This window comes from Pseudophryne corroboree, unplaced genomic scaffold (genome assembly GCF_028390025.1).
Source record: "Pseudophryne corroboree isolate aPseCor3 unplaced genomic scaffold, aPseCor3.hap2 scaffold_299, whole genome shotgun sequence".
In the NCBI taxonomy this organism is placed as follows: domain Eukaryota; kingdom Metazoa; phylum Chordata; class Amphibia; order Anura; family Myobatrachidae; genus Pseudophryne; species Pseudophryne corroboree.
The window spans coordinates 697019-722111 of record NW_026969662.1 but is presented as its reverse complement, the minus strand read 5'-3'; the positions used below and the strand labels follow the sequence as shown (position 1 = coordinate 722111).

Genomic DNA, 25093 nt, shown 5'->3' with positions numbered 1-25093 from the left:
GTAGTTTAGCAGTCTGCTGACAGTGTCCACCAGGTCCGTCATTATATTATATATACCTACAGTAGTTATATATATATTTTTTTTATATCATTAATTATCATCTCTATACTAGCAGACGCAGTACGGTAGTCCACGGCTGTAGCTACCTCTGTGTCGTCAGTCACTCGTCATCCATAAGTATACTAGTATCCATCCATCTCCATTGTTTACCTGAGGTGCCTTTTAGTTGTGCCTATTAAAATATGGAGAACAAAAATGTTGAGGTTCCAAAAATAGGGAAAGATCAAGATCCACTTCCACCTCGTGCTGAAGCTGCTGCCACTAGTCATGGCCGAGAAGATGAAATTCCATCAACGTCGTCTGCCAAGGCCGATGCCCAATGTCATAGTACAGAGCATGTAAAATCCAAAACACAAAAGATCAGTAAAAAAAGGACTCAAAAATCTAAATAAAAATCGTCGGAGGAGAAGCGTAAACTTGCCAATATGCCATTTACCACACGGAGTGGCAAGGAACGGCTGAGGCCCTGGCCTATGTTCATGGCTAGTGGTTCAGCTTCACATGAGGATGGAAGCACTCAGCCTCTCGCTAGAAAAATGAAAAGACTTAAGCTGGCAAAAGCACAGCAAAGAACTGTGCGTTCTTCAAAATCACAAATCCACAAGGAGAGTCCAATTGTGTCGGTTGCGATGCCTGACCTTCCCAACACTGGACGTGAAGAGCATGCACCTTCCACCATTTGCACACCCCCTGCAAGTGCTGGAAGGAGCACCCACAGTCCAGTTCCTGATAGTCAGATTGAAGATGTCAGTGTTGAAGTACACCAGGATGAGGAGGATATGGGTGTTGCTGGCGCTGGGGAGGAAATTGACAAGGAGGATTCTGATGGTGAGGTGGTTTGTTTAAGTCAGGCACCCGGAGAGACACCTGTTGTCCGTGGGAGGAATATGGCCATTGACATGCCTGGTGAAAATACAAAAAAAATCAGCTCTTCGGTGTGGAAGTATTTCAACAGAAATGCGAACAACAGGTGTCAAGCCGTGTATTGCCTTTGTCAAGCTGTAATAAGTAGGGGTAAGGACGTTAACCACCTCGGGAACATCCTCCCTTATACGTCACCTGCAGCGCATTCATCATAAGTCAGTGACAAGTTCAAAAACTTTGGGCGACAGCGGAAGCAGTCCACTGACCAGTAAATCCCTTCCTCTTGTAACCAAGCTCACGCAAACCACCCCACCAACTCCCTCAGTGTCAATTTCCTCCTTCCCCAGGAATGCCAATAGTCCTGCAGGCCATGTCACTGGCAATTCTGACGAGTTCTCTCCTGCCTGGGATTCCTCCGATGCATCCTTGAGTGTAACGCCTACTGCTGCTGGCGCTGCTGTTGTTGCTGCTGGGAGTCGATGGTCATCCCAGATAACTGAGGCCTTGGCATCCTGGGCGGTGAGAAACGTGGTTCCGGTATCCATCATTACTTCAGAGCCAACTATAGACTTGATTGAGGTACTGTGTCCCCGGTACCAAATACCATCTAGGTTCCATTTCTCTAGGCAGGCGATACCGAAAATGTACACAGACCTCAGAAAAAGACTCACCAGTGTCCTAAAAAATGCAGTTGTACCCAATGTCCACTTAACCACGGACATGTGGACAAGTGGGGCAGGGCAGACTCAGGACTATATGACTGTGACAGCCCACTGGGTAGATGTATTGACTCCCGCCGCAAGAACAGCAGCGGCGGCACCAGTAGCAGCATCTCGCAAACGCCAACTCTTTCCTAGGCAGGCTACGCTTTGTATCACCGCTTTCCAGAATACGCACACAGCTGAAAACCTCTTACGGCAACTGAGGAAGATCATCGCAGAATGGCTTACCCCAATTGGACTCTCCTGTGGATTTGTGGCATCGGACAACGCCAGCAATATTGTGCGTGCATTATATCTGGGCAAATTCCAGCACGTCCCATGTTTTGCACATACCTTGAATTTGGTGGTGCAGAATTATTTAAAAAACGACAGGGGCGTGCAAGAGATGCTGTCGGTGGCCAGAAGAATTGCGGGACACTTTCTGCGTACAGGCACCACGTACAGAAGACTGGAGCAACACCAAAAACGCCTGAACCTGCCCTGCCATCATCTGAAGCAAGAAGTGGTAACGAGGTGGAATTCAACCCTCTATATGCTTCAGAGGATGGAGGAGCAGCAAAAGGCCATTCAAGCCTATACATCTGACCACGATATAGGAGGTGGAATGCACCTGTCTCAAGCGCAGTGGAGAATGATTTCAACGTTGTGCAAGGTTCTGAAACCTTTTGAACTTGCCACACGTGAAGTCAGTTCAGACACTGCCAGCCTGAGTCAGGTCATTCCCGTCATCAGGCTTTTGCAGAAGAAGCTGGAGACATTGAAGGAGGAGCTAAGACAGAGCGATTCCGCTAGGCATGTGGGACTTGTGGATGGAGCCCTTCATTCGCTTAACCAGGATTCACGGGTGGTCAATCTGTTGAAATCAGAGCACTACATTTTGGCCACCGTGCTCGATCCTAGATTTAAAACCTACGTTGTATCTCTCTTTCCGGCAGACACAAGTCTGCAGGGGTTCAAAGACCTGCTGGTGAGAAAATTATCAAGTCAAGTGGAACTTGATCGGTCAACAGCTCCTCCTTCACATTCTCCCGCAATTGGGGGTGCGAGGAAAAGGCTCAGAATTCCGAGCCCACCCGCTGGCGGTGATGCAGGGCAGTCTGGAGCGACTGCTGATGCTGACATCTGGTCCGGACTGAAGGACCTGCCAACGATTACGGACATGTCGTCTACTGTCACTGCATATGATTCTCTCACCATTGAAAGAATGGTGGAGGATTATATGAGTGACCGCATCCAAGTAGGCACGTCAGACAGTCCGTACGTATACTGGCAGGAAAAAGAGGCAATTTGGAGGCCCTTGCACAAACTGGCTTTATTCTACCTAAGTTGCCCTCCCACAAGTGTGTACTCCGAAAGAGTGTTTAGTGCCGCCGCTCACCTTGTCAGCAATCGGCGTACGAGGTTACTTCCAGAAAATGTGGAGAAGATGATGTTCATTAAAATGAATTATAATCAATTGCTCCGTGGAGACATTGACCAGCAGCAATTGCCTCCACAAAGTACACAGGGAGCTGAGATGGTGGATTCCAGTGGGGACGAATTGATAATCTGTGAGGAGGGGGATGTACACGGTGATGAATCGGAGGATGATGATGAGGTGGACATCTTGCCTCTGTAGAGCCAGTTTGTGCAAGGAGAGATTAATTGCTTCTTTTTTGGTGGGGGTCCAAACCAACCCGTCATTTCAGTCACAGTCGTGTGGCAGACCCTGTCACTGAAATGATGGGTTGGTTAAAGTGTGCATGTCCTGTTTATACAACATAAGGGTGGGTGGGAGGGCCCAAGGACAATTCCATCTTGCACCTCTTTTTTCTTTCATTTTTCTTTGCGTCATGTGCTGTTTGGGGAGTGTTTTTTGGAAGGGCCATCCTGCGTGACACTGCAGTGCCACTCCTAGATGGGCCAGGTGTTTGTGTCGGCCACTTGGGTCGCTGAGCTTAGTCACACAGCTACCTCATTGCGCCTCTTTTTTTCTTTGCGTCATGTGCTGTTTGGGGAGTGTTTTTTGGAAGGGCCATCCTGCGTGACACTGCAGTGACACTCCTAGATGGGCCAGGTGTTTGTGTCGGCCACTTGGGTCGCTGAGCTTAGTCACACAGCTACCTCATTGCGCCTCTTTTTTTCTTTGCGTCATGTGCTGTTTGGGGAGTGTTTTTTTGAAGGGCCATCCTGCGTGACACTGCAGTGCCACTCCTAGATGGGCAAGGTGTTTGTGTCGGCCACTTGGGTCGCTGAGCTTAGTCACACAGCTACCTCATTGCGCCTCTTTTTTTCTTTGCGTCATGTGCTGTTTGGGGAGTGTTTTTGGAAGGGCCATCCTGCGTGACACTGCAGTGCCACTCCTAGATGGGCCAGGTGTTTGTGTCGGCCACTTGGGTCGCTGAGCTTAGTCACACAGCTACCTCATTGCGCCTCTTTTTTTCTTTGCGTCATGTGCTGTTTGGGGAGTGTTTTTTGGAAGGGCCATCCTGCGTGACACTGCAGTGCCACTCCTAGATGGGCCAGGTGTTTGTATCGGCCACTTGGGTCGCTGAGCTTAGTCATCCAGCGACCTCGGTGCAAATTTTAGGACTAAAAATAATATTGTGAGGTGTGAGGTGTTAAGAATAGACTGAAAATGAGTGGAAATTATGGTTATTGAGGTTAATAATACTTTGGGATCAAAATGACTCCCAAATTCTATGATTTAAGCTGTTTTTTAGGGTTTTTTTGAAAAAAACACCCGAATCCAAAACACACCCGAATCCGACAAAAAAAATTCGGTGAGGTTTAACCAAAACGCGTTTGAACCCAAAACACGGCCGCGGAACCGAACCCAAAACCAAAACACAAAACCCGAAAAATTTCTGGTGCACATCTCTAGTGGCCATGCCCTGTCACTGTGCAGGAGCCAGCACCACTCACACACTAGTCCCCGGTGCAGCCCCCAACCCCCGGGACACCCGGAGCAACAAAATGTAGATTCAGGCCACCAGGCCACGCCCCTACCTATGAAACCATGCCTCCTTTTTACCATTGCGCTGCTTATCTGCGCGCACTGCATTACAATCTCCCTCGCCACCTCTCTGGGTGTCACCAGTGATAGTGACACCTCTGCCATGCTTGTAGCAGCTGGTCCTAAGATCTACGCCTCAAGCCCTGAGTGTTTGCCCTTGTGACTTGTTGATCATCATAGCAAAGCAGATGCTTACAGAAAACTGCAGGGGCTTAGATTGAAAATAAAAAAAATTGATGGGTATAAGGTAGAGAGGAGCGGGTTCGGTTCTCCGAGAACCGAATTCCCCACGAACTCCACGTGGTTTACACTGGTCCGAGGCAGGCTCGGTTGTTCCCGCCTGACTCGGAAAACCTAAACAAGGGAAAATGTCATCATCCCGCTGTCGGATTCTCGCGAGATTCGGATTCCATATAAAGAGCTGCGCGTTGCCGCCATTTTTACTCGTGCATTGAAGAGAGAGCGGAGAGGACGTGGCTATGTTCTCTCAGTGGAAATCTCAATATCAGTGCTCAGTATCAGTGGATACTTATTGCTGCTCAGTAATACTAGTAGTGTGTCTCTCCTGCTCAGTGTCAGTTCTCAGTAGTATCCTCATCAGTGCTCAGTATCACTGCTCATTGTCTTGTGCTGCATTGTTGTGCTCAGCATACTACAGTACATTACTAATAGTCCAGTGCTGCATCTTGCTGCTCAGTGTCAGTTCTAGTATCCTCATCAGTGCTCACTATCACTGCTCATTGCATTGTGGTGTTCTGTATACTACAGTAACATAGTAATATAGTAACATTTAGTAACATAGTTTTTGAGGTTGAATAGAGGCAAATTGCCCATCGTGTTCAACCTGTTTTAAGTTGTGATGATTCTACATACTTGCTGAATAATGTTTTATGACAAGTTAGCTACTACAACTCATGTTACCCCCGGATTAACCATGTTGATATTTTAAGTATTATAACCTTGGATAGCTTTTTCATTCAGAAATGTATCCATTCCTTTTTTAAATCCAATTACAGAGTCCGCCATTACCACCTTCCCTGGCAGGGAATTCCACATCCTGATTGCCCTAACAGTGAAGATCATAGTATCTCACCTGGCAGGTAAGTAGGAGTTGGGCCAGAGCTGTGGAGGATTGCTGCTCGGGCACCCCCTGTCAAGTGAAGGAGATCCAACTGAGGCAGCACAAGGGAACTCTCGAAAGAAAAACAAGGCTAGAGGAAGATCTGAGACAAAGAAATCTGACTTTTACCAGAGCTGACCAGAGGAAAGCACAAACACAGTCCCCCACTACCACAAATAATGCAGTCGAGTTTCCCACATTTGGGGAAATCACAGGGGTCAGCATACCCAGAATGCAATGAATGAACCTCACCCTGGGAGAACAATCTTCATGACCATGGTATCGCCTATGCAAAATAAGTATGATTTGGGATAGGGCTGGGGAGGGCCGCTGCTCAGGCACATCTCTGTCAAGTATAGGAGATTCAACTGAGGCAGCACAAGGGAACTCTCATCTGGGGACAACAACTGCAGGGAGAACACATATTTTCAGATGAACATGGGAGGGCAGAAGGCTGCCTAATACTGAAGCACCCCAAACAACAAACCAAATGCAACAACTAGTACAAGCATTCCTGGGGGAAGTTCTGCAGAAGACGGATTTGCATACGGTGATGTCATCCAAGCAGTGGGCCAAAGTTGGCTGGAACCCTCATCTGCATATGAAAAGAGAAAAGGGGTATGCAGGGCATGGCGGCCTTTTGCGGCACTTGGATGACCCTTAGTTCGCATTAAACACCCCCACCCTCCTACGGTGTGGGGCTCATGTTGACAATGCCCCAGCCCCTGAAGCATTCAAGCTGATTTCTTACAGCAGCTTGGCACTGTAACAGCTCCAGAGCTGCTCTGTAAGGCAAGTAAAAGGGTGTGTTGTTTGCATTGTGCATTGGAAGGCACAAAGTAAGCAGACAGGAGGATAAGTCAGGATAGTACACAAGGGTATAAAAGGGAGGGGCTCAAGAAAAAAGAAGTGGAAACAGACAGCAAACTAGGCTGGAGAGAGACCTGAGACAAAGAGATCTGAATTATACGAGATCCGACCAGGGGAAACACAAATTATGCAGTCAAGTTTCCCACATTTGGGGAAATCGCAGGGGCAGCACACCCAGAGTGCAATGGGTGAGCCTTGCCCTGGGAGAAGCACCTTCATGATCATAGTATCTCACCTGGCAGGTAAGAAGGTGTTGGGCTTGAGCTGGGGAGGGTCGCTGCTCGGGCACCCCCCTGTCAAGTGAAGGAGATCCAACTGAGGCAGCACAAGGGAACTCTCGAAAGAAGAACAAGGCTAGAGGAAGATCTGAAACAAAGAAATCTGACTTTTACCAGAGCTGACCAGAGGAAAACACAAACACAGTCCCCCACTACCACAAATAATGCAGTCGAGTTACCCACATTTGGGGAAATCACAGGGGTCAGCATACCCAGAATGCAATGAATGAACCTCACCCTGGGAGAATAATCTTCATGACCATGGTATCTCCTATGCAAAATAAGTATGATTTGGGATAGGGCTGGGGAGGGCCGCTGCTCAGGCACATCTCTGTCAAGTAAAGGAGATTCAACTGAGGCAGCACAAGGGAACTCTCATCTGGGGACAACAACTGCAGGGAGAACACATATTTTCAGATGAACATGGGAGGGCAGAAGGCTGCCTAATACTGAAGCACCCCCAAACAACAAACCAAATGCAACAACTAGTGCAAGCATTCCTGGGGGAAGGCCTGCCGCAGATGGATTTGCATATGGTGATGTCATCCAAGCAGTGGGTCAAAGTTGGCTTCAACCCTCGTCTGCATATGAAAAGAGAAAAGGGGCGTGCAGGGCATGGCGGCCTTTTGCGGCGCTTGGATGACCCTTAGTTTGCATTAAACACCCCCACCCTCCTTCGGTGTTGGTCTCATGTTGGCTATGCCCCAGCCCCTGGAGCATTCAAGCTGATTTCTTGCAGCAGCTGGGCACTGTAACAGCTCCAGAGCTGCTCTGTAAAGCAAGTAAAAGGGTGTGGGCCCTGCAGCACTACCTGTAGTTTGCATTGTGCGTTGGAAGGCACAAAGTAAGCAGACGGGAGAAGTCAGGATAGTGCACAAGGGTATAGAAGGGAGGGGCTCAAGAAAAAGTAGTGGAAACAGACAGCAAACTAGGCTGGAGAGCGACCTGAGACAAAGAGATCTGAATTATATGAGAGCCGACCAGGGGAAACACAAATTATGCAGTCAAGTTTCCCACATTTGGGGAAATCACAGGGGCAGCACACCCAGAGTGCAATGGGTGAGCCTTGCCCTGGGAGAAGCATCTTCATGATCATAGTATCTCACCTGGCTGGTAAGTAGGAGTTGGGCTAGAGCTGGGGAGGGTCGCTGCTCGGGCACCCCCCTGTCAAGTGAAGGAGATCCAACTGAGGCAGCACAAGGGAACTCTCGAAAGAAGAACAAGGCTAGAGGAGATCTGAGACAAAGAAATCTGACTTTTACCAGAGCTGACCAGAGGAAAGCACAAACACAGTCCCCCACTACCACAAATAATGCAGTTGAGTTTCCCACATTTGGGGAAATCACAGGGGTCAGCATACCCAGAATGCAATGAATGAACCTAACCCTGGGAGAACAATCTTCATGACCATGGTATCTCCTATGCAAAATAAGTATGATTTGGGATAGGGCTGGGGAGGGCCGCTGCTCAGGCACATCTCTGTCAAGTAAAGGAGATTCAACTGAGGCAGCACAAGGGAACTCTCATCTGGGGACAACAACTGCAGGGAGAACACATATTTTCAGATGAACATGGGAGGGCAGAAGGCTGCCTAATACTGAAGCACCCCCAAACAACAAACCAAATGCAACAACTAGTGCAAGCATTCCTGGGGGAAGGCCTGCCGCAGATGGATTTGCATATGGTGATGTCATCCAAGCAGTGTGTCAAAGTTGGTTCAAACACCTTTGCAAAGTTCTATAAGTTTGATACCCTGGCTGAGGAGGACCTCCTGTTTGCTCAATCGGTGCTGCAGAGTCATCCGCACTCTCCTGCCCGTTTGGGAGCTTTGGTATAATCCCCATGGTCCTTACAGAGTCCCCAGCATCCTCTAGGACGTAAGAGAAAATAAGATTTTAAACCTACCGGTAAATCTTTTTCTCGTAGTCCGTAGAGGATGCTGGGTGCCCGTCCCAAGTGCGGTCTACTTCTGCAAGACTTGTATATAGTTATTGCTTACATAAGGGTTATATGTTAGTTTTCATCGGTCTTGGACTGATGCTATGTTGTTTTCATACTGTTAACTGGGTAGTATATCACAAGTTATACGGTGTGATTGGTGTGGCTGGTATGAATCTTGACCTTGGATTAACAAAAATCCTTTCCTCGTACTGTCCGTCTCCTCTGGGCACAGTTTCTCTAACTGAGGTATGGAGGAGGGGCATAGAGGGAGGAGCCAGTGCACACCCAGATCTAAAGTCTTTCTTAAAGTGCCCATGTCTGCTGCGGAGCCCGTCTATCCCCCATGGTCCTTACGGAGTCCCCATCATCCTCTACGGACTACGAGAAAAAAAAATTACCGGTAGGTTTAAAATGTTATTTTTTTCTCTGCAACCCACTGCTAAATTGTGCTTCCTAGCTGTTTTTTATAAAATCACTTAATTAAATCTAACTACGTCAGAGAAGGCCAGGTACCCTACACCATAAGAGGGGGTTTGAAATTTTGACTTGTCTACTTAAAGATCACCAAAATCTGATGACAAGGTCAATTACATCCCTGGGTGGGATTGAACCACCAACCTTTTGGTTAATAGCCCATGTAAGTGCAAGAAATCCTGAAGCACTCACTCATCATGGGAAAGTACCAATGTGTTTCTTACAAAAATTCTCCAGATTATTGACTTTTTAAAGTTTTTCTAGGAAACGTTCTAGATGAATGATTATTAGCCTTTGTCAGTATTGACTTTTGCAAGGTGTCTCTGTGGCGCAATCGGTTAGCATGTTTGGCTATTAACCAAAAGGTTGGTGGTTCAATCCCACCCAGGGATGTAATTGACCTTGTAATCAGATTTTGGTGATCTTTAAGTAGACAAGTCAAAATTTCAAAAACCCCCCTTATGGTGTAGGGTACCTGGCCTTCTCTGATGTAATCAGAGTTAGATTTGATTAAGTGATTTTATAAAAAAACAGCTAGGAAGCACAATTTAGCAATGGGTTGCAGAGAAAAAAAAATATGCTGGCAGAAAAGTCCAATTGAGTGATTAAACAGCTCTTCATTTTCTGATTTTATGTTTATGCTAACAAATTTGCTCTCTGAAAAGTGTCCACAAAGCCAAGTCTCTGATTAACACCTTTGTAGGAATGGTTTTTCACCTATTACTGAAATAAACTTGCTTCATTGGAAAGGCATCAAAGATGCATCCTCATTTCAATGTCTACTGAAATAATACAGGTTGACACCAGGAAACGTCACTGCATCCTTGCTGCTTCCTCACGGGGAAGTCTGTTTAATGTGAAAACAAGGTGATATCTAATCAGCACACAGGTAAGGAATTAAGAAAATCTTTCTTTATGGGTGAAGATGTTTCTCACAAATTGTTGTCCCAATGCATCATTGAAATTCAAGATGGAAGATGATTTTCATATATCACTTGTACATTTTGCATTGCTCTTCTGGTGACAATGTAGTTTGTTTTTGTCAATTACCATTTCAGTAATAGGGTAAAGAAAATTAAGTGGATTTTTTAAAGAAAACAATGCTGTCAATATACTATTAAAACAAATTAAAATGATAAAAGTTATTGTACTTTAAGTAAAAATAAAAGAGCCAAAATATCAATCCCAGTTTTTGATTACTTTAATTATAAAAAAAAAAATGCACATAGCAGAGGATAGTTTCGATCAATCGACCTCTGGGTTATGGGCCCAGCATGCTTCCATTGCACTACTCTGCTGCTCATGGAAGTGTAAGAGATCCTGAAGACTAAATTGATTAAAGGCCTAAAAGTACTGGACTATAAGGAAAGACTTACTAGGCTGAATATTTATACACTAGAAAAGAGGTGCCTAAGAGGAGATATTATTAATATCTTCAAATATGTAAAGATACATAACAAAGAGTTATCAGAGGAATTATTTATTAAAAGAACACGTGGTCACTCGCTGCGACTGGAGGAAAGTTCAGAACGCAATGGAGGAAAGGTTTCTTCACTGTTAGGGCAATCAGGATGTGGAATTCCCTGCCAGGGAAGGTGGTAATGGCGGACTCTGTAATTGGATTTAAAAAAGGAATGGATACATTTCTGAATGAAAAAGCTATCCAAGGTTATAATACTTAAAATATCAACATGGTTAATCCGGGGGTAACATGAGTTATAGTAGCTAACTAGTCATAAAACATTATTCAGCAAGTATGTAGAATCATCACAACTTAAAACAGGTTGAACACGATGGGCAATTTGCCTCTATTCAACCTCAAAAACTATGTTACTATATTACTATGTTATTGTAGTATACAGAACACCACAATGCAATGAGCAGTGATAGTGAGCACTGATGAGGATACTAGAACTGACACTGAGCAGCAAGATGCAGCACTGGACTATTAGTAATGTACTGTAGTATGCTGAGCACCACAAAGCAGCACAAGACAATGAGCAGTGATACTGAGCACTGATGAGGATACTACTGAGAACTGACACTGAGCAGGAGAGACACACTACTAGTATTACTGAGCAGCAATAAGTAACCACTGATACTGAGCACTGATATTGAGATTTCCACTGAGAGAACATAGCCACGTCCTCTCCGCTCTCTCTTCAATGCACGAGTAAAAATGGCAGCAACGCGCAGCTCTTTATATGGAATCCGAATCTCGCGAGAATCCGACAGCGGGATGATGACATTTTCCCTTGTTCAGGTTTTCCGAGTCAGGCGGGAACAACCGAGCCTGCCTCGGACCAGTGTAAACCACGTGGAGTTCGTGGGGAATTCGGTTCTCGGAGAACCGAACCCGCTCCTCTCTACCTTATACCCATCAATTTTTTTATTTTCAATCTAAGCCCCTGCAGTTTTCTGTAAGCATCTGCTTCGCTATGATGATCAACAAGTCACAAGGGCAAACACTCAGGGTTTGAGGCGTAGATCTTAGGACCAGCTGCTACAAGCATGGCAGAGGTGTCACTATCACTGGTGACACCCAGAGAGGTGGCGAGGGAGATTGTAATGCAGTGCGCGCAGATAAGCAGCGCAATGGTAAAAAGGAGGCATGGTTTCATAGGTAGGGGCGTGGCCTGGTGGCCTGAATCTACATTTTGTTGCTCCGGGTGTCCCGGGGGTTGGGGGCTGCACCCGGGGACTAGTGTGTGAGCGGTGCTGGCTCCTGCACAGTGACAGGGCATGGCCACCCAGCATGACGCCTCCCTTCTTGACCATGCTGTAATTGCAGTCGCACTGCAGTTCAGCGTGATCATAAAAAATGGTGTAGGCTCCTGCTGGTGCAGACTGTATGTGCGCGCAGGAAGCCGCCACCATTTTTGTGATCACAGCGGCTGAATGTGATGTCATACAGCCGCTGTGACCACGCCCCCTGTGTCTCCTCCGTTGCAGACCCCATTTTGAAGCCTTGCCCCCGCACCGCTCCATCCCTGACTTGGAAATGGAGTGTTGCTGACCCACCTCTCCCCCCCTTCCCCGCCCCGATTGACAGGCAGAGGCGATCACATTCTCTGCGGGGTGCCGCAGAAAATGCAGGCACATGCGTATGCTCTTAGCAATTTTTGCAGTTGGATCGCTTATTGTGATTGCAATCCAACCTGAATCAGGCCCTATTACCTATCACAATGCGCTGCGGGCAGTACAAAATTGGGTTAATATAGGAGAAAAACCCCCAGACCTGTGCTCCTTAACTGTACCTGGTGGCTAGTGGAGCGGCTGCCCAGTAATCAGTGTCCACCGCAGTGCGCACACGGCCCACCCCCTACGGCCTCGCTCCCCTTCATCAGCGGCCTCGTGATCCGGAAGGGTGGTGTGTGTGTGACTGACCTTAGGATGAAACCGGAGCCTCCGCTGCAGTGACCCAGCAACCAGGGCACGGGAGTATATAGCGCCGCTGGGAGTGATGAAGCTGCAGTAAAGATGTCTATTAGACCTAGCCTGCTGCAGCCCTTGTAGATTCTCATAAAACAAGTTCTTCTTTTCTTGTCAAAATTAATAGCTAAGAATAGGCTGCCTGAGGCAGGCCCCTGTTAATTGGCCTGCTACTGAAAGCACCAACTACAAACTGAGCTCCCTGTTCATGGAAGCGGGGTTATAGAGGAGAATGCACTGAGCTTCTTGGGAACAGTCAAAAGCTTTGAGCCGGTTGGTGCCTCAGATCAAGATCCTACTCTACACCCCAATGTGAATCCTTGTGGAGTCCAGTGTACCCCACAGAAGAAATTAATGTGTCACACCCATTGGCAGCAACCTTAGAATAGCTGCTGACGGGCACAATTGAGAAAGGAAGGGGGGGGGACATTTGAATCCAGCACATAGATGCAATTCAAATATGTAATTTGTACCTTCCTATTTTAAAATATAATGGATGAACCTCACCCTGTGAGAACAATCTTCATGATCAAGAGATCTAATATGTAAAATAAGTATGAGTTGGGATAGGGCTGGGGAGGGTGGCAGCTCGGGCAGCCCCTCCCCCGTCAAGTTAAGGAGATTCAACTGAGGAAGCACAAGGGAACTCTCGTCTGGGGACAACAACTGCAGGGAGACCACATCTTTTCAGATGAACATGGGAGGGCGGAAGGCTGCCTAATACTGAAGCACCATCAAATATCAAACCATATCCAACAACTAGTACAAGCATTCCTGGGGGAAGGTCTGCAGCAGACGGATTTGCATATGGTGATGTCATCCAAGCAGTGGGCCAAAGTTGGCTGGAACCCTCATCTGCATATGAAAAGAGAAAAGGGGCATGCAGGGCATGGCGGCCTTTTGCAGTGCTTGGATGACCCCTAGTTCGCATTAAACACCCCCACCCTCCTTTGGTGTGGGGCTCATGTTGGCCATGCCCCATCCCCTGAAGCATTCATGCTGATTTCTTGCAGCAGCTGGGCACTGTAACAGCTCCAGAGCTGCTCTGTAAGGCAAGTAAAAGGGTGTGGGCCCTGCAGCACCACCTGTAGTTCGCATTGTGCGTTGGAAGGCACAAAGTAAGCAGACGGGAGGAGAAGTCAGGATAGTACACAAGGGCATCCTTTTCTCTTAGTCCGTAGAGGATGCTGGGGTCACATTAAGAACCAAGGGGTATAGACGGGATCCGCAAGAGACATGGGCACTTTAAGACTTTCAAAGGGTGTGAACTGGCTCCTCCCTCTATGCCCCTCCTCCAGACTCCAGTTATAGGAACTGTGCCCAGGGAGACGGACATTTCGAGGAAAGGATTTATTGTTAAACTAAGGTGAGCATCTTACCAGCTCACACCTTAAGCATGCCGCAGAACGTGGCATTCAACAGAACACAAGCCAACGGCATGAACAATTGCAGCAAAAAGCTGACCAGAACCGTAACACAACATGTGTATAACCACAAGTAATAACTGCAGACACAGTATGGACTGGGACGGGTGCCCAGCATCCTCTACGTACTAAGAGAAAAGGATTTACCGGTAGGTATTAAAATCCTATTTTCTCATACGACCTAGAGGATGCTGGGGTCACATTAAGAACCATGGGGTTATACCAAAGCTCTTGAACGGGTGGGAGAGTGCGTACGACTCTGCAGCACCGAATGACCCAACTTGAGGTTATCATCAGCCAAGGTATCAAACTTGTAAAACTTAGCAAAAGTGTTTACTAAATAGCTGCTCGGCAAAGTTGCAATGCCGAGACTCCCCGACCAGCTGCCCAGGATGAACCCACCTTTCTAGTAGAATGGGTCTTCACCTAATTCAGTAACGGCAATCCTGCCGTGGAATGAGCATGCTGAATCTTACCACAGATCCAGCGCATAATGGTCTGCATGGAAGCAGGACACCCAATCATGTTGGGAGCATACAGGACAAACAGAGCCTCTGTTTTCCTAATCTGAACCGTTCTGGTGACATAAATTTTCAAAGTTCTGACCACAGCCAGAGACTTTGACTCAACGAAGGTGTCAGTGGCCAAAGGCACCATGTGGAAAGATGAACCACCTTCGGCAGAAATTGTTGACGTGTCCTCAATTCTGCTCTATCTTCATGAAAGATCAAATAAAGGCTCTTGTGATACTGCATGGTTTGTACTGTTTTCCATGTGCTCCCAGATCTTTCAAGCAAGTAGCATGGTCAAGAAAGTTCTGTTTGAAAAGAAACAAACATTTACTGTCATTGTTATGCAAATAAACTTACATTAAAGCTAACAAGAAAGCACACTCGTTCTGTCTTTAAACTGATAAAAGAAACCCCAATAATATGGGGCATGCAAAAATTGAGATAAAACTCAGTTTTGCTCCTCTCCACGGAAATCTTTAATAAAAGGCAAAATATTTGTTAGTTCTGAAGAGAAACCAGAGCATGACCAAGATTCCACCTGTCGCCTGAGTGCCATGCCAGCAGTTCTCATTCAGCTCAAAGTGAGCACCCAATTTGAATGAAAGAAAGCAGATTTCTCACCAGGCTTCCCCTTGCTATAAACATGGTTTGTACTCTTTTCCATGTGCTCCCAGATCTTTCAAACAATTAGTGTGGTCAAGAAAGTTCTGTTTGAAAAGAAACAAACATTTACTGTCATTTCTATGCAAATGAGCTTACATTAAAGCACACTCGTTCTATCTTTAAACCAATAAAATAAAACCCCAATAAGATGGGGCATGCAAAAATTGAGATAAAACTCAGTTTTGCTCCTCTCCACGGAAATCTTTAGTAAAAGGCGAAAGATTTGTTCGTTCTGAAGAGAAACCACAGCATGACCAAGATTCTACCTGTCGCCTGAGTGCCATGCCAGCAGTCCTCATTCAGCTCAAAGTGAGCACCCAATTTGAAAGAAAGAAAGCAGATTTCTCACCAGGCTTCCCCTTGCTATAAACATGGTTTGTACTCTTTTCCATGTGCTCCCAGATCTTTCAAGCAATTAGTATAGTCAAGAAAGTTCTGTTTGAAAAGAAACAAACATTTACTGTCATTTCTACGCAAATGAGCTTACATTAAAGCACACTCGTTCTATCTTTAAACTGATAAAAGAAACCCCAATAAGACGGGGCATGCAAAAATTGAGATAAAACTCAGTTTTGCTCCTCTCCACAGAAATCTTTAGTAAAAGGCAAAAGATTTGTTCGTTCTGAAGAGAAACCAGAGCATGACCAAGATTCCACCTGTCGCCTGAGTGCCGTGCCAGCAGTCCTCATTCAGATCAAAGTGAGCGCCCAATTTGAAAGAAAGCAGATTTCTCACCTGTCTTCTCCTTGCTATAAGCATGGTTTGTACTGTATTCCTTGTGCTCCCAGATCTTTCAAGCAAGTAGCATGGTCAAGAAAGTTCTGTTTGAAAAGAAACAAACATTTACTGTCATTTCTATGCAAATGAGCTTACATTAAAGCACACTCATTCTATCTTTAAACCGATAAAAGAAACCCCAAAAAGATGGGGCATGCAAAAATTGAGATAAAACTCGGTTTTGCTCCTCTCCACGGAAATCTTTAGTAAAAGGCGAAAGATTTGTTCGTTCTGAAGAGAAACCAGAGCATGACCAAGATTTTTATCTGAAAATATGTGTTCTCCCTGCAGTTGTTGTCCCCAGATGAGAGTTCCCTTGTGCTGCCTCAGTTGAATCTCCTTTACTTGACAGGGGGATGCTCGAGCAGCGACCCTCCCAAGCTCTAGCCCAACTCCTACTTACCTGCCAGGTGAGATACTATGATCATGAAGGTGCTTCTCCCAGGGCAAGGCTCACCCATTGCACTCTGGGTGTGCTGCTTCTGCGATTTCCCCAAATGTGGGAAACTTGACTGCATAATTTGTGTTTCCCCTGGTCGGCTCTCGTATAATTCAGATCTCTTTGTCTCAGGTCTCTCTCCAGCCTAGTTTGCTGTCTGTTTCTACTTCTCTTTTCTTGAGCCGCTCCCTTCTATGCCCTTGCGCACTATCCTGACTTCTCCCGTCTGCTTACTTCGTGCCTTCCAACGCACAATGCAAACTACAGGTAGTGCTGCAGGACCCACACCCTTTTACTTGCCTTACAGAGCGTCTCTGGAGCAGTTACAGTGCCCAGCTGCTGCAAGAAATCAGCTTGAATGCTTCAGGGGCTGGGGAATAGCCAACATGAGCCCCACACCGAAGGAGGGTGGAGGTGTGTAATGCGAACTAGGGGTCATCCAAGCGCCGCAAAAGGCCGCCATGCCCTGCACGCCCCTTGTCTCTTTTCATATGCAGACGAGGGTTGAAGCCAACTTTGACCCACTGTTTGGATGACATCACCATATGCAAATCCATCTGCTGCAGGCCTTCCCCCAGGAATGCTTGCACTAGTTGTTGCATTTGGTTTGTTGTTTGGGGGTGCTTCAGTATTAGGCAGCCTTCTGCCCTCCCATGTTCATCTGAAAATATGTGTTCTCCCTGCAGTTGTTGTCCCCAGATGAGAGTTCCCTTGTGCTGCCTCAGTTGAATCTCCTTTACTTGACAGAGATGTGCCTGAGCAGCGGCCCTCCCCAGCCCTATCCCAAATCATACTTATTTTGCATAGGCGATACCATGGTCATGAAGATTGTTCTCCCAGGGTGAGGTTCATTCATTGCATTCTGGGTATGCTGACCCCTGTGATTTCCCCAAATGTGGGAAACTCGACTGCATTATTTGTGGTAGTGGGGGACTGTGTTTGTGCTTTCCTCTGGTCAGCTCTGGTAAAAATCAGATTTCTTTATCTCAGATCTTCCTCTAGCCTTGTTCCTCTTTCGAGAGTTCCCCTGTGCTGCCTCAGTTGGATCTCTTTCACTTGACAGGGGGGTGCCCGAGCAGCGACCCTCCCCAGCTCTAGCCCAACTCCTACTTACCTGCCAGGTGAGATACTATGATCATGAAGGTGCTTCTCCCAGGGCAAGGCTCACCCATTGCACTCTGGTTGTGCTGCCCCTGTGATTTCCCCAAATGTGATAAACTTGACTGCATAATTTGTGTTTCCCTTGGTCGGCTCTCGTATAATTCAGATCTCTTTGTCTCAGGTCTCTCTCCAGCCTAGTTTGCTGTCTGTTTCCACTTCTCTTTTCTTGAGCCGCTCCCTTCTATGCCCTTGCGCACTATCCTGACTTCTCCCGTCTGCTTACTTCGTGCCTTCCAACGCACAATGCAAACTACAGGTAGTGCTGCAGGGCCCACACCCTTTTACTTGCCTTACAGAGCAGCTCTGGAGCAGTTACAGTGCCCAGCTGCTGCAAGAAATCAGCTTGAATGCTTCAGGGGCTGGGGCATAGCCAACATGAGCCCCACACCAAAGGAGGGTGGAGGTGTGTAATGCGAACTAGGGGTCATCCAAGCGCCGCAAAAGGCCGCCATGCCCTGCACGCCCCTTTTCTCTCTTCATATGGAGACGAGGGTTGAAGCCAACTTTGACCCACTGCTTGGATGGCATCACCATATGCAAATCCATCTGCTGCAGGCCTTCCCCCAGGAATGCTTGCACTAGTTGTTGCATTTGGTTTGTTGTTTGGGGGTGCTTCAGTATTAGGCAGCCTTCTGCCCTCCCATGTTCATCTGAAAATATGTGTTCTCCCTGCAGTTGTTGTCCCCAGATGAGAGTTCCCTTGTGCTGCCTCAGTTGAATCTCCTTTACTTGACAGAGATGTGCATGAGCAGCGGCCCTCCCCAGCCCTATCCCAAATCATACTTATTTTGCATAGGAGATACCATGGTCATGAAGATTGTTCTCCCAGGGTTAGGTTCATTCATTGCATTCTGGGTATGCTGACCCCTGTGATTTCCCGAAATGTGGGAAACTCAACTGCATTATTTGTGGTAGTGGGGGACTGTGTTTGTGCTTTCCTCTGGTCAGCTCTGGTAAAAGTCAGATTTCTTTGTCTCAGATCTTCCTCTAGCCTTGTTCTTCTTTCGAGAGTTCCCTTGTGCTGCCTCAGTTGGATCTCCTTCACTTGACAGGGGGGTGCCCGAGCAGCGACCCTCCCCAGCTCTAGCCCAACTCCTACTTACCTGCGAGGTGAGATACTATGATCATGAAGGTGCTTCTCCCAGGGCAAGGCTCACCCAATGCACTCTGGGTGTGCTGCCCCTGCGATTTCCCCAAATGTGGGAAACTTGACTGCATAATTTGTGTTTCCCCTGGTCGGCTCTCATATAATTCAGATCTCTTTGTCTCAGGTCTCTCTCCAGCCAAGTTTGCTGTCTGTTTCCACTTCTTTTTTCTTAAGCCCCTCCCTTCTATACCCTTGTGGACTATCCTGACATCTCCTCCTGTCTGCTTACTTTGTGCCTTCCAATGCACAATGCAAACTACAGGTAGTGCTGCAGGGCCCACACCCTTTTACTTGCCTTACAGAGCAGCTCTGGAGCTGTTACAGTGCCCAGCTGCTGCAAGAAATCAGCTTGAATGCTTCAGGGGCTGGGGCATAGCCAACATGAGCCCCACACCGACGGAGGGTGGAGGTGTTTAATGCAAACTAAGGGTCATCCAAGCACCGCAAAAGGCCGCCATGCCCTGCATACCCCTTTTCTCTTTTCATATGCAGATGAGGGTTCCAGCCAACTTTGGCCCACTGCTTGGATGACATCACCGTATGCAAATCCGTCTTCTGCAGACCTTTTCCCAGGAATGCTTGAACTAGTTGTTGCATTTGGTTTGTTGTTTGGGGGTGCTTCAGTATTAGGCAGCCTTCTGCTCTCCCATTTTCATCTGAAAATATGTGTTCTCCCTGCAGTTGTTGTCCCCAGATGAGAGTTCCCTTGTGCTGCCTCAGTTGAATCTCCTTTACTTGACAGAGATGTGCCTGAGCAGCGGCCCTCCCCAGCCCTATCCCAAATCATACTTATTTTGCATAGGAGATACCATTATCATGAAGATTGTTCTCCCAGGGTGAGGTTCATTCATTGCATTCTGGGTATGCTGACCCCTGTGATTTCCCCAAATGTGGGAAACTCGACTGCATTATTTGTTGTAGTGGGGGACTGTGTTTGTGCTTTCCTCTGGTCAGCTCTGGTAAAAGTCAGATTTCTATGTCTCAGATCTTCATCTAGCCTTGTTCTTTTTTCGAGAGTTTCCTTGTGCTGCCTCAGTTGGATCTCCTTCACTTGACAGGGGGGTGCCCGTACAGCGACCCTCCCCAGCTCTAGCCCAACTCCTACTTACCTGCCAGGTGAGATACTATGATCAGGAAGGTGCTTCTCCCAGGGCAAGGCTCACCCATTGCACTCTGGGTGTGCTGCTCCTGCGATTTCCCCAAATGTGGGAAACTTGACTGTATAATTTGTGTTTCCCCTGGTCGGCTCTCGTATAATTCAGATCTCTTTGTCTCAGGTCTCTCTCCAGCCTAGTTTGCTGTCTGTTTCCACTTCTCTTTTCTTGAGCCGCTCCCTTCTATGCCCTTGTGCACTATCCTGACTTCCCCGTCTGCTTACTTTGTGCCTTCCAACGCACAATGCAAACTACAGGTAGTGCTGCAGGGCCCACACCCTTTTACTTGCTTTACAGAGCAGCTCTGGAGCTGTTACAGTGCCCAGCTGCTGCAAGAAATCAGCTTGAATGCTTCAGGGGCTGGGGCATAGCCAACATGAGCCCCACACCGAAGGAGGGTGGAGGTGTTTAATGCGAACTAGGGGTCATCCAAGCGCCGCAAAAGGCCGCCATGCCCTGCACACCCCTTTTTTATTTTCATATGCAGACGAGGGTTGAAGCCAACTTTGACCCACTGCTTGGATGACATCACCATATGCAAATCCGTCTGCTGCAGGCCTTCCCCCAGGAATGCTTGCACTAGTAGTTGCATTTGGTTTGTTGTTTGGGGGTGCATAAGTATTAGGCAGCCTTCTGCCCTCCCATGTTCATCTGAAAATATGTGTTCTCCCTGCAGTTGTTGTCCCCAGATGAGAGTTCCCTTGTGCTGCCTCAGTTGAATCTCCTTTACTTGACAGAGATGTGCCTAAGCAGCGGCCCTCCCCAGCCCTATCCCAAATCATACTTATTTTGCATAGGAGATACCATGGTCATGAAGATTGTTCTCCCAGGGTGAGGTTCATTCATTGCACTCTGGGTATGCTGACCCCTGTGATTTCCCCAAATGTGGGAAACTCGACTGCATTATTTGTGGTAGTGGGGGACTGTGTTTGTGCTTTCCTCTGGTCAGCTCTGGTAAAAGTCAGATTTCTTTGTCTCAGATCTTCCTCTAGCCTTGTTCTTCTTTCGAGAGTTCCCTTGTGCTGCCTCAGTTGGATCTCCTTCACTTGACAGGGGGTGCCCGAGCAGCAATCCTCCACAGCTCTAGCCCAACTCCTACTTACCTGCCAGGTGAGATACTATGATCTTCACTGTTAGGGCAATCAGGATGTGGAATTCCCTGCCAGGGAAGGTGGTAATGGCGGACTCTGTAATTGGATTTAAAAATGGAATGGATACATTTCTGAATGAAAAAGCTATCCAAGGTTATAATACTTAAAATATCAACATGGTTAATCCGGGGGTAACATGAGTTATAGTAGCTAACTAGTCATAAAACATTATTCAGCAAGTATGTAGAATCATCACAACTTAAAACAGGTTGAACACGATGGGCAATTTGCCTCTATTCAACCTCAAAAACTATGTTACTATATGTTACTATATTACTATGTTACTGTAGTATACAGAACACCACAATGTAATGAGCAGTGATAGTGAGCACTGATGAGGATACTAGAACTGACACTGAGCAGCAAGATGCAGCACTGGACTATTAGTAATGTACTGTAGTATGCTGAGCACCACAATGCAGCACAAGACAATGAGCAGTGATACTGAGCACTGATGAGGATACTACTGAGAACTGACACTGAGCAGGAGAGACACACTACTAGTATTACTGAGCAGCAATAAGTAACCACTGATACTGAGCACTGATATTGAGATTTCCACTGAGATAACATAGCCACGTCCTCTCCGCTCTCTCTTCAATGCACGAGTAAAAATGGCGGCAACGCGCAGCTCTTTATATGGAATCCGAATCTCGCGAGAATCCGACAGCGGGATGATGACATTTTCCCTTGTTCAGGTTTTCCGAGTCAGGCGGGAACAACCGAGCCTGCCTCGGACCAGTGTAAACCACGTGGAGTTCGTCGGGAATTCGGTTCTCGGAGAACCGAACCCGCTCCTCTATATATACTATATTACTATGTTACTGTAGTATACAGAACACCACAATGCAATGAGCAGTGATAGTGAGCACTGATGAGGATACTAGAACTGACACTGAGCAGCAAGATGCAGCACTGGACTATTAGTAATGTACTGTAGTATGCTGAGCACCACAATGCAGCACAAGACAATGAGCAGTGATACTGAGCACTGATGAGGATACTACTGAGAACTGACACTGAGCAGGAGAGACACACTACTAGTATTACTGAGCAGCAATAAGTAACCACTGATACTGAGCACTGATATTGAGATTTCCACTGAGAGAACATAGCCACGTCCTCTCCGCTCTCTCTTCAATGCACGAGTAAAAATGGCAGCAACGCGCAGCTCTTTATATGGAATCCGAATCTCACGAGAATCTGACAGCGGGATGATGACATTTTCCCTTGTTCAGGTTTTCCAAGTCAGGCGGGAACAACCGAGCCTGCCTCGGACCAGTGTAAACCACGTGGAGTTCGTGGGGAATTCGGTTCTCGGAGAACCGAACCCGCTCCTCTCTACCTTATACCCATCAATTTTTTTTATTTTCAATCTAAGCCCCTGCAGTTTTCTGTAAGCATCTGCTTCGCTATGATGATCAACAAGTCACAAGGGCAAACACTCAGGGCTTGAGGCGTAGATCTTAGGACCAGCTGCTACAAGCATGGCAGAGGTGTCACTATCACTGGTGACACCCAGAGAGGTGGCGAGGGAGATTGTAATGCAGTGCGCGCAGATAAACAGCGCAATGGTAAAAAGGAGGCATGGTTTCATAGGTAGGGGCGTGGCCTGGTGGCCTGAATCTACATTTTGTTGCTCCGGGTGTCCCGGGGTTGGGGGCTGCACCCGGGGACTAGTGTGTGAGCGGTGCTGGCTCCTGCACAGTGACAGGGCATGGCCACCCAGCATGACGCCTCCCTTCTTGACCATGCTGTAATTGCAGTCGCACTGCAGTTCAGCGTGATCATAAAAAATGGTGTAGGCTCCTGCTGGTGCAGACTGTAGAGAAAAGCTGCTGTGACCACGCCCCCTGTGTCTCCTCCGTTGCAGACCCCATTTTGAAGCCTTGCCCCCGGACTAAGAGAAAAGAATGCCCTTGCGCACTATCCTGACTTCTCCTCCCGTCTGCTTAATTTGTGCCTTCCAACGCACAATGCGAACAACAGGTGGTGCTGCAGGGCCCACACCCTTCTACTTGCCTTACAGAACAGCTCTGGAGTGCCCAGCTGCTGCAAGAAATCAGCTTGAATGCATCAGGGGATGGGGCATGGCCAACATGAGCCCCACACCAAAGGAGGGTGGGGGTGTTTAATGCGAACTAGGGGTCATCCAAGCACTGCAAAAGGCCGCCATGCCCTGCATGCCCCTTTTCTCTTTTCATATGCAGATGAGGGTTCCAGTCAACTTTGGCCCACTGCTTGGATAACATCACCGTATGCAAATCCGTCTGCTGCAGACCTTCCCCCAGGAGTGCTTGTACTAGTTGTTGCATATGGACCCTCATTCCGAGTCGTTCGCTCTGTAAATTTCATCGCATCGCAGTGAAATTCTGCTTAGTACGCATGCGCAATATTCGCACTGCGACTGCGCCAAGTAATTTTACAATGAAGAAAGTATTTTTACTCACGGCTTTTTCTTCGCTCCGGCGATCGTAATGTGATTGACAGGAAATGGGTGATACTGGGCGGAAACAGGCCGTTTTATGGGCGTGTGGGAAAAAACGCTACAATTTCCGGAAAAAACGCAGGAGTGGCCGGAGAAACGGGGGAGTGTCTGGGCGAACTCTGGGAGTGTTTGTGACGTCAAACCAGGAACGACAAGCACTGAACTGATCGCAGATGCCGAGTAAGTCTGAAGCTACTCTGAAACTGCTAAGTAGTTTGTAATCGCAATATTGCGAATACATCGGTCGCAATTTTAAGAAGCTAAGATTCACTCCCAGTAGGCGGCGGCTTAGCGTGTGTAACTCTGCTAAAATCGCCTTGCGAGCGATCAACTCGGAATGAGGGCCATGGTTTGATATTTGATGGTGCTTCAGTATTAGGCAGCCTTCCGCCCTCCCATGTTCATCTGAAAAGATGTGGTCTCCCTGCAGTTGTTGTCCCCAGATGAGAGTTCCCTTGTGCTGCCTCAGTTGAATCTCCTTTACTTGACAGAGATGTGCCTGAGCAGCGGCCCTCACCAGCCCTATCCCAAATCATACTTATTTTGCATAGGAGATACCATGGTCATGAAGATTGTTCTCCCAGGGTGAGGTTCATTCATTGCATTCTGGGTATGCTGACCCCTGTGATTTTCCCAAATGTGGGAAACTCAACTGCATTATTTGTGGTAGTGGGGGACTGTGTTTGTGCTTTCCTCTGGTCAGCTCTGGTAAAAGTCAGATTTCTTTGTCTCAGAACTTCCTCTAGCCTTGTTCTTCTTTCGAGGGTTCCCTGGTGCTGCATCAGTTGGATCTCCTTCACTTCACAGGGGGGAACCCGAGCAGCGACCCTCCCCAGCTCTAGCCCAACTCCTACTTACCTGCCAGGTGAGATACTATGATCATGAAGGTGCTTCTCCCAGGGCAAGGCTCAACCATTGCACTCTGGGTGTGCTGCTCCTGCGATTTCCCCAAATGTGGGAAACTTGACTGCATAATTTGTGTTTCCCCTCGTCGGCTCTCGTATAATTCAGATCTCTTTGTCTCAGGTCTCTCTCCAGCCTAGTTTGCTGTCTGTTTCCACTTCTCTTTTCTTGAGCCGCTCCCTTCTATGCCCTTGCGCACTATCCTGACTTCTCCCGTCTGCTTACTTCGTGCCTTCCAACGCACAATGCGAACTACAGGTAGTGCTGCAGGGCCCACACCCTTTTACTTGCCTTACAGAGTAGCTCTGGAGCAGTTACAGTGCCCAGCTGCTGCAAGAAATCAGCTTGAATGCTTCAGGGGCTGGGGCATAGCCAACATGAGCCCCACACCGAAGGAGGGAGGAGGTGTGTAATGCAAACTAGGGGTCATGCAAGCGCTGCAAAAGGCCGCCATGCCCTGCACGCCCCTTTTCTCTTTTCATATGCAGACGAGGGTTGAAGCCAACTTTGACCCACTG

General features: G+C 47.5%; 16 non-coding genes and 3 pseudogenes across 16 annotated transcripts; 10 read left to right on the top strand and 9 right to left on the bottom strand.

Moving 5' to 3' along the window:
- Window positions 1-5900: 5900 nt before the first annotated feature.
- LOC135016214 (U1 spliceosomal RNA) lies at window positions 5901-6064 on the bottom strand. The gene has a single exon (XR_010214349.1). It is a non-coding gene; the product is annotated as a U1 spliceosomal RNA (small nuclear RNA).
- A 654-nt stretch (window positions 6065-6718) lies between these two features.
- On the bottom strand, window positions 6719-6881 carry LOC135016387 (U1 spliceosomal RNA). Its single transcript, XR_010214517.1, has one exon. It is a non-coding gene; the product is annotated as a U1 spliceosomal RNA (small nuclear RNA).
- Window positions 6882-7033: 152 nt separating this feature from the next.
- On the bottom strand, window positions 7034-7197 carry LOC135016249 (U1 spliceosomal RNA). Its single transcript, XR_010214384.1, has one exon. It is a non-coding gene; the product is annotated as a U1 spliceosomal RNA (small nuclear RNA).
- A 691-nt stretch (window positions 7198-7888) lies between these two features.
- Window positions 7889-8030, bottom strand: LOC135016438 (U1 spliceosomal RNA; annotated as a pseudogene).
- Window positions 8031-8181: 151 nt separating this feature from the next.
- On the bottom strand, window positions 8182-8345 carry LOC135016162 (U1 spliceosomal RNA). The gene has a single exon (XR_010214299.1). It is a non-coding gene; the product is annotated as a U1 spliceosomal RNA (small nuclear RNA).
- Window positions 8346-15100: 6755 nt separating this feature from the next.
- Window positions 15101-15216, bottom strand: LOC135016516 (U5 spliceosomal RNA). The gene has a single exon (XR_010214601.1). It is a non-coding gene; the product is annotated as a U5 spliceosomal RNA (small nuclear RNA).
- Window positions 15217-15491: 275 nt separating this feature from the next.
- On the bottom strand, window positions 15492-15607 carry LOC135016499 (U5 spliceosomal RNA). Its single transcript, XR_010214583.1, has one exon. It is a non-coding gene; the product is annotated as a U5 spliceosomal RNA (small nuclear RNA).
- Window positions 15608-15881: 274 nt separating this feature from the next.
- LOC135016500 (U5 spliceosomal RNA) lies at window positions 15882-15997 on the bottom strand. Its single transcript, XR_010214584.1, has one exon. It is a non-coding gene; the product is annotated as a U5 spliceosomal RNA (small nuclear RNA).
- A 270-nt stretch (window positions 15998-16267) lies between these two features.
- Window positions 16268-16383, bottom strand: LOC135016491 (U5 spliceosomal RNA). Its single transcript, XR_010214575.1, has one exon. It is a non-coding gene; the product is annotated as a U5 spliceosomal RNA (small nuclear RNA).
- A 144-nt stretch (window positions 16384-16527) lies between these two features.
- On the top strand, window positions 16528-16690 carry LOC135016372 (U1 spliceosomal RNA). Its single transcript, XR_010214504.1, has one exon. It is a non-coding gene; the product is annotated as a U1 spliceosomal RNA (small nuclear RNA).
- Window positions 16691-17361: 671 nt separating this feature from the next.
- On the top strand, window positions 17362-17525 carry LOC135016212 (U1 spliceosomal RNA). Its single transcript, XR_010214347.1, has one exon. It is a non-coding gene; the product is annotated as a U1 spliceosomal RNA (small nuclear RNA).
- A 152-nt stretch (window positions 17526-17677) lies between these two features.
- Window positions 17678-17840, top strand: LOC135016450 (U1 spliceosomal RNA). The gene has a single exon (XR_010214552.1). It is a non-coding gene; the product is annotated as a U1 spliceosomal RNA (small nuclear RNA).
- A 671-nt stretch (window positions 17841-18511) lies between these two features.
- Window positions 18512-18675, top strand: LOC135016218 (U1 spliceosomal RNA). Its single transcript, XR_010214353.1, has one exon. It is a non-coding gene; the product is annotated as a U1 spliceosomal RNA (small nuclear RNA).
- A 152-nt stretch (window positions 18676-18827) lies between these two features.
- LOC135016460 (U1 spliceosomal RNA) lies at window positions 18828-18969 on the top strand (annotated as a pseudogene).
- A 695-nt stretch (window positions 18970-19664) lies between these two features.
- Window positions 19665-19828, top strand: LOC135016200 (U1 spliceosomal RNA). Its single transcript, XR_010214335.1, has one exon. It is a non-coding gene; the product is annotated as a U1 spliceosomal RNA (small nuclear RNA).
- Window positions 19829-19980: 152 nt separating this feature from the next.
- LOC135016346 (U1 spliceosomal RNA) lies at window positions 19981-20143 on the top strand. The gene has a single exon (XR_010214479.1). It is a non-coding gene; the product is annotated as a U1 spliceosomal RNA (small nuclear RNA).
- A 670-nt stretch (window positions 20144-20813) lies between these two features.
- LOC135016167 (U1 spliceosomal RNA) lies at window positions 20814-20977 on the top strand. The gene has a single exon (XR_010214304.1). It is a non-coding gene; the product is annotated as a U1 spliceosomal RNA (small nuclear RNA).
- Window positions 20978-24206: 3229 nt separating this feature from the next.
- LOC135016235 (U1 spliceosomal RNA) lies at window positions 24207-24370 on the top strand. Its single transcript, XR_010214370.1, has one exon. It is a non-coding gene; the product is annotated as a U1 spliceosomal RNA (small nuclear RNA).
- A 152-nt stretch (window positions 24371-24522) lies between these two features.
- Window positions 24523-24658, top strand: LOC135016422 (U1 spliceosomal RNA; annotated as a pseudogene).
- The last annotated feature ends 435 nt before the right edge of the window (window positions 24659-25093 follow it).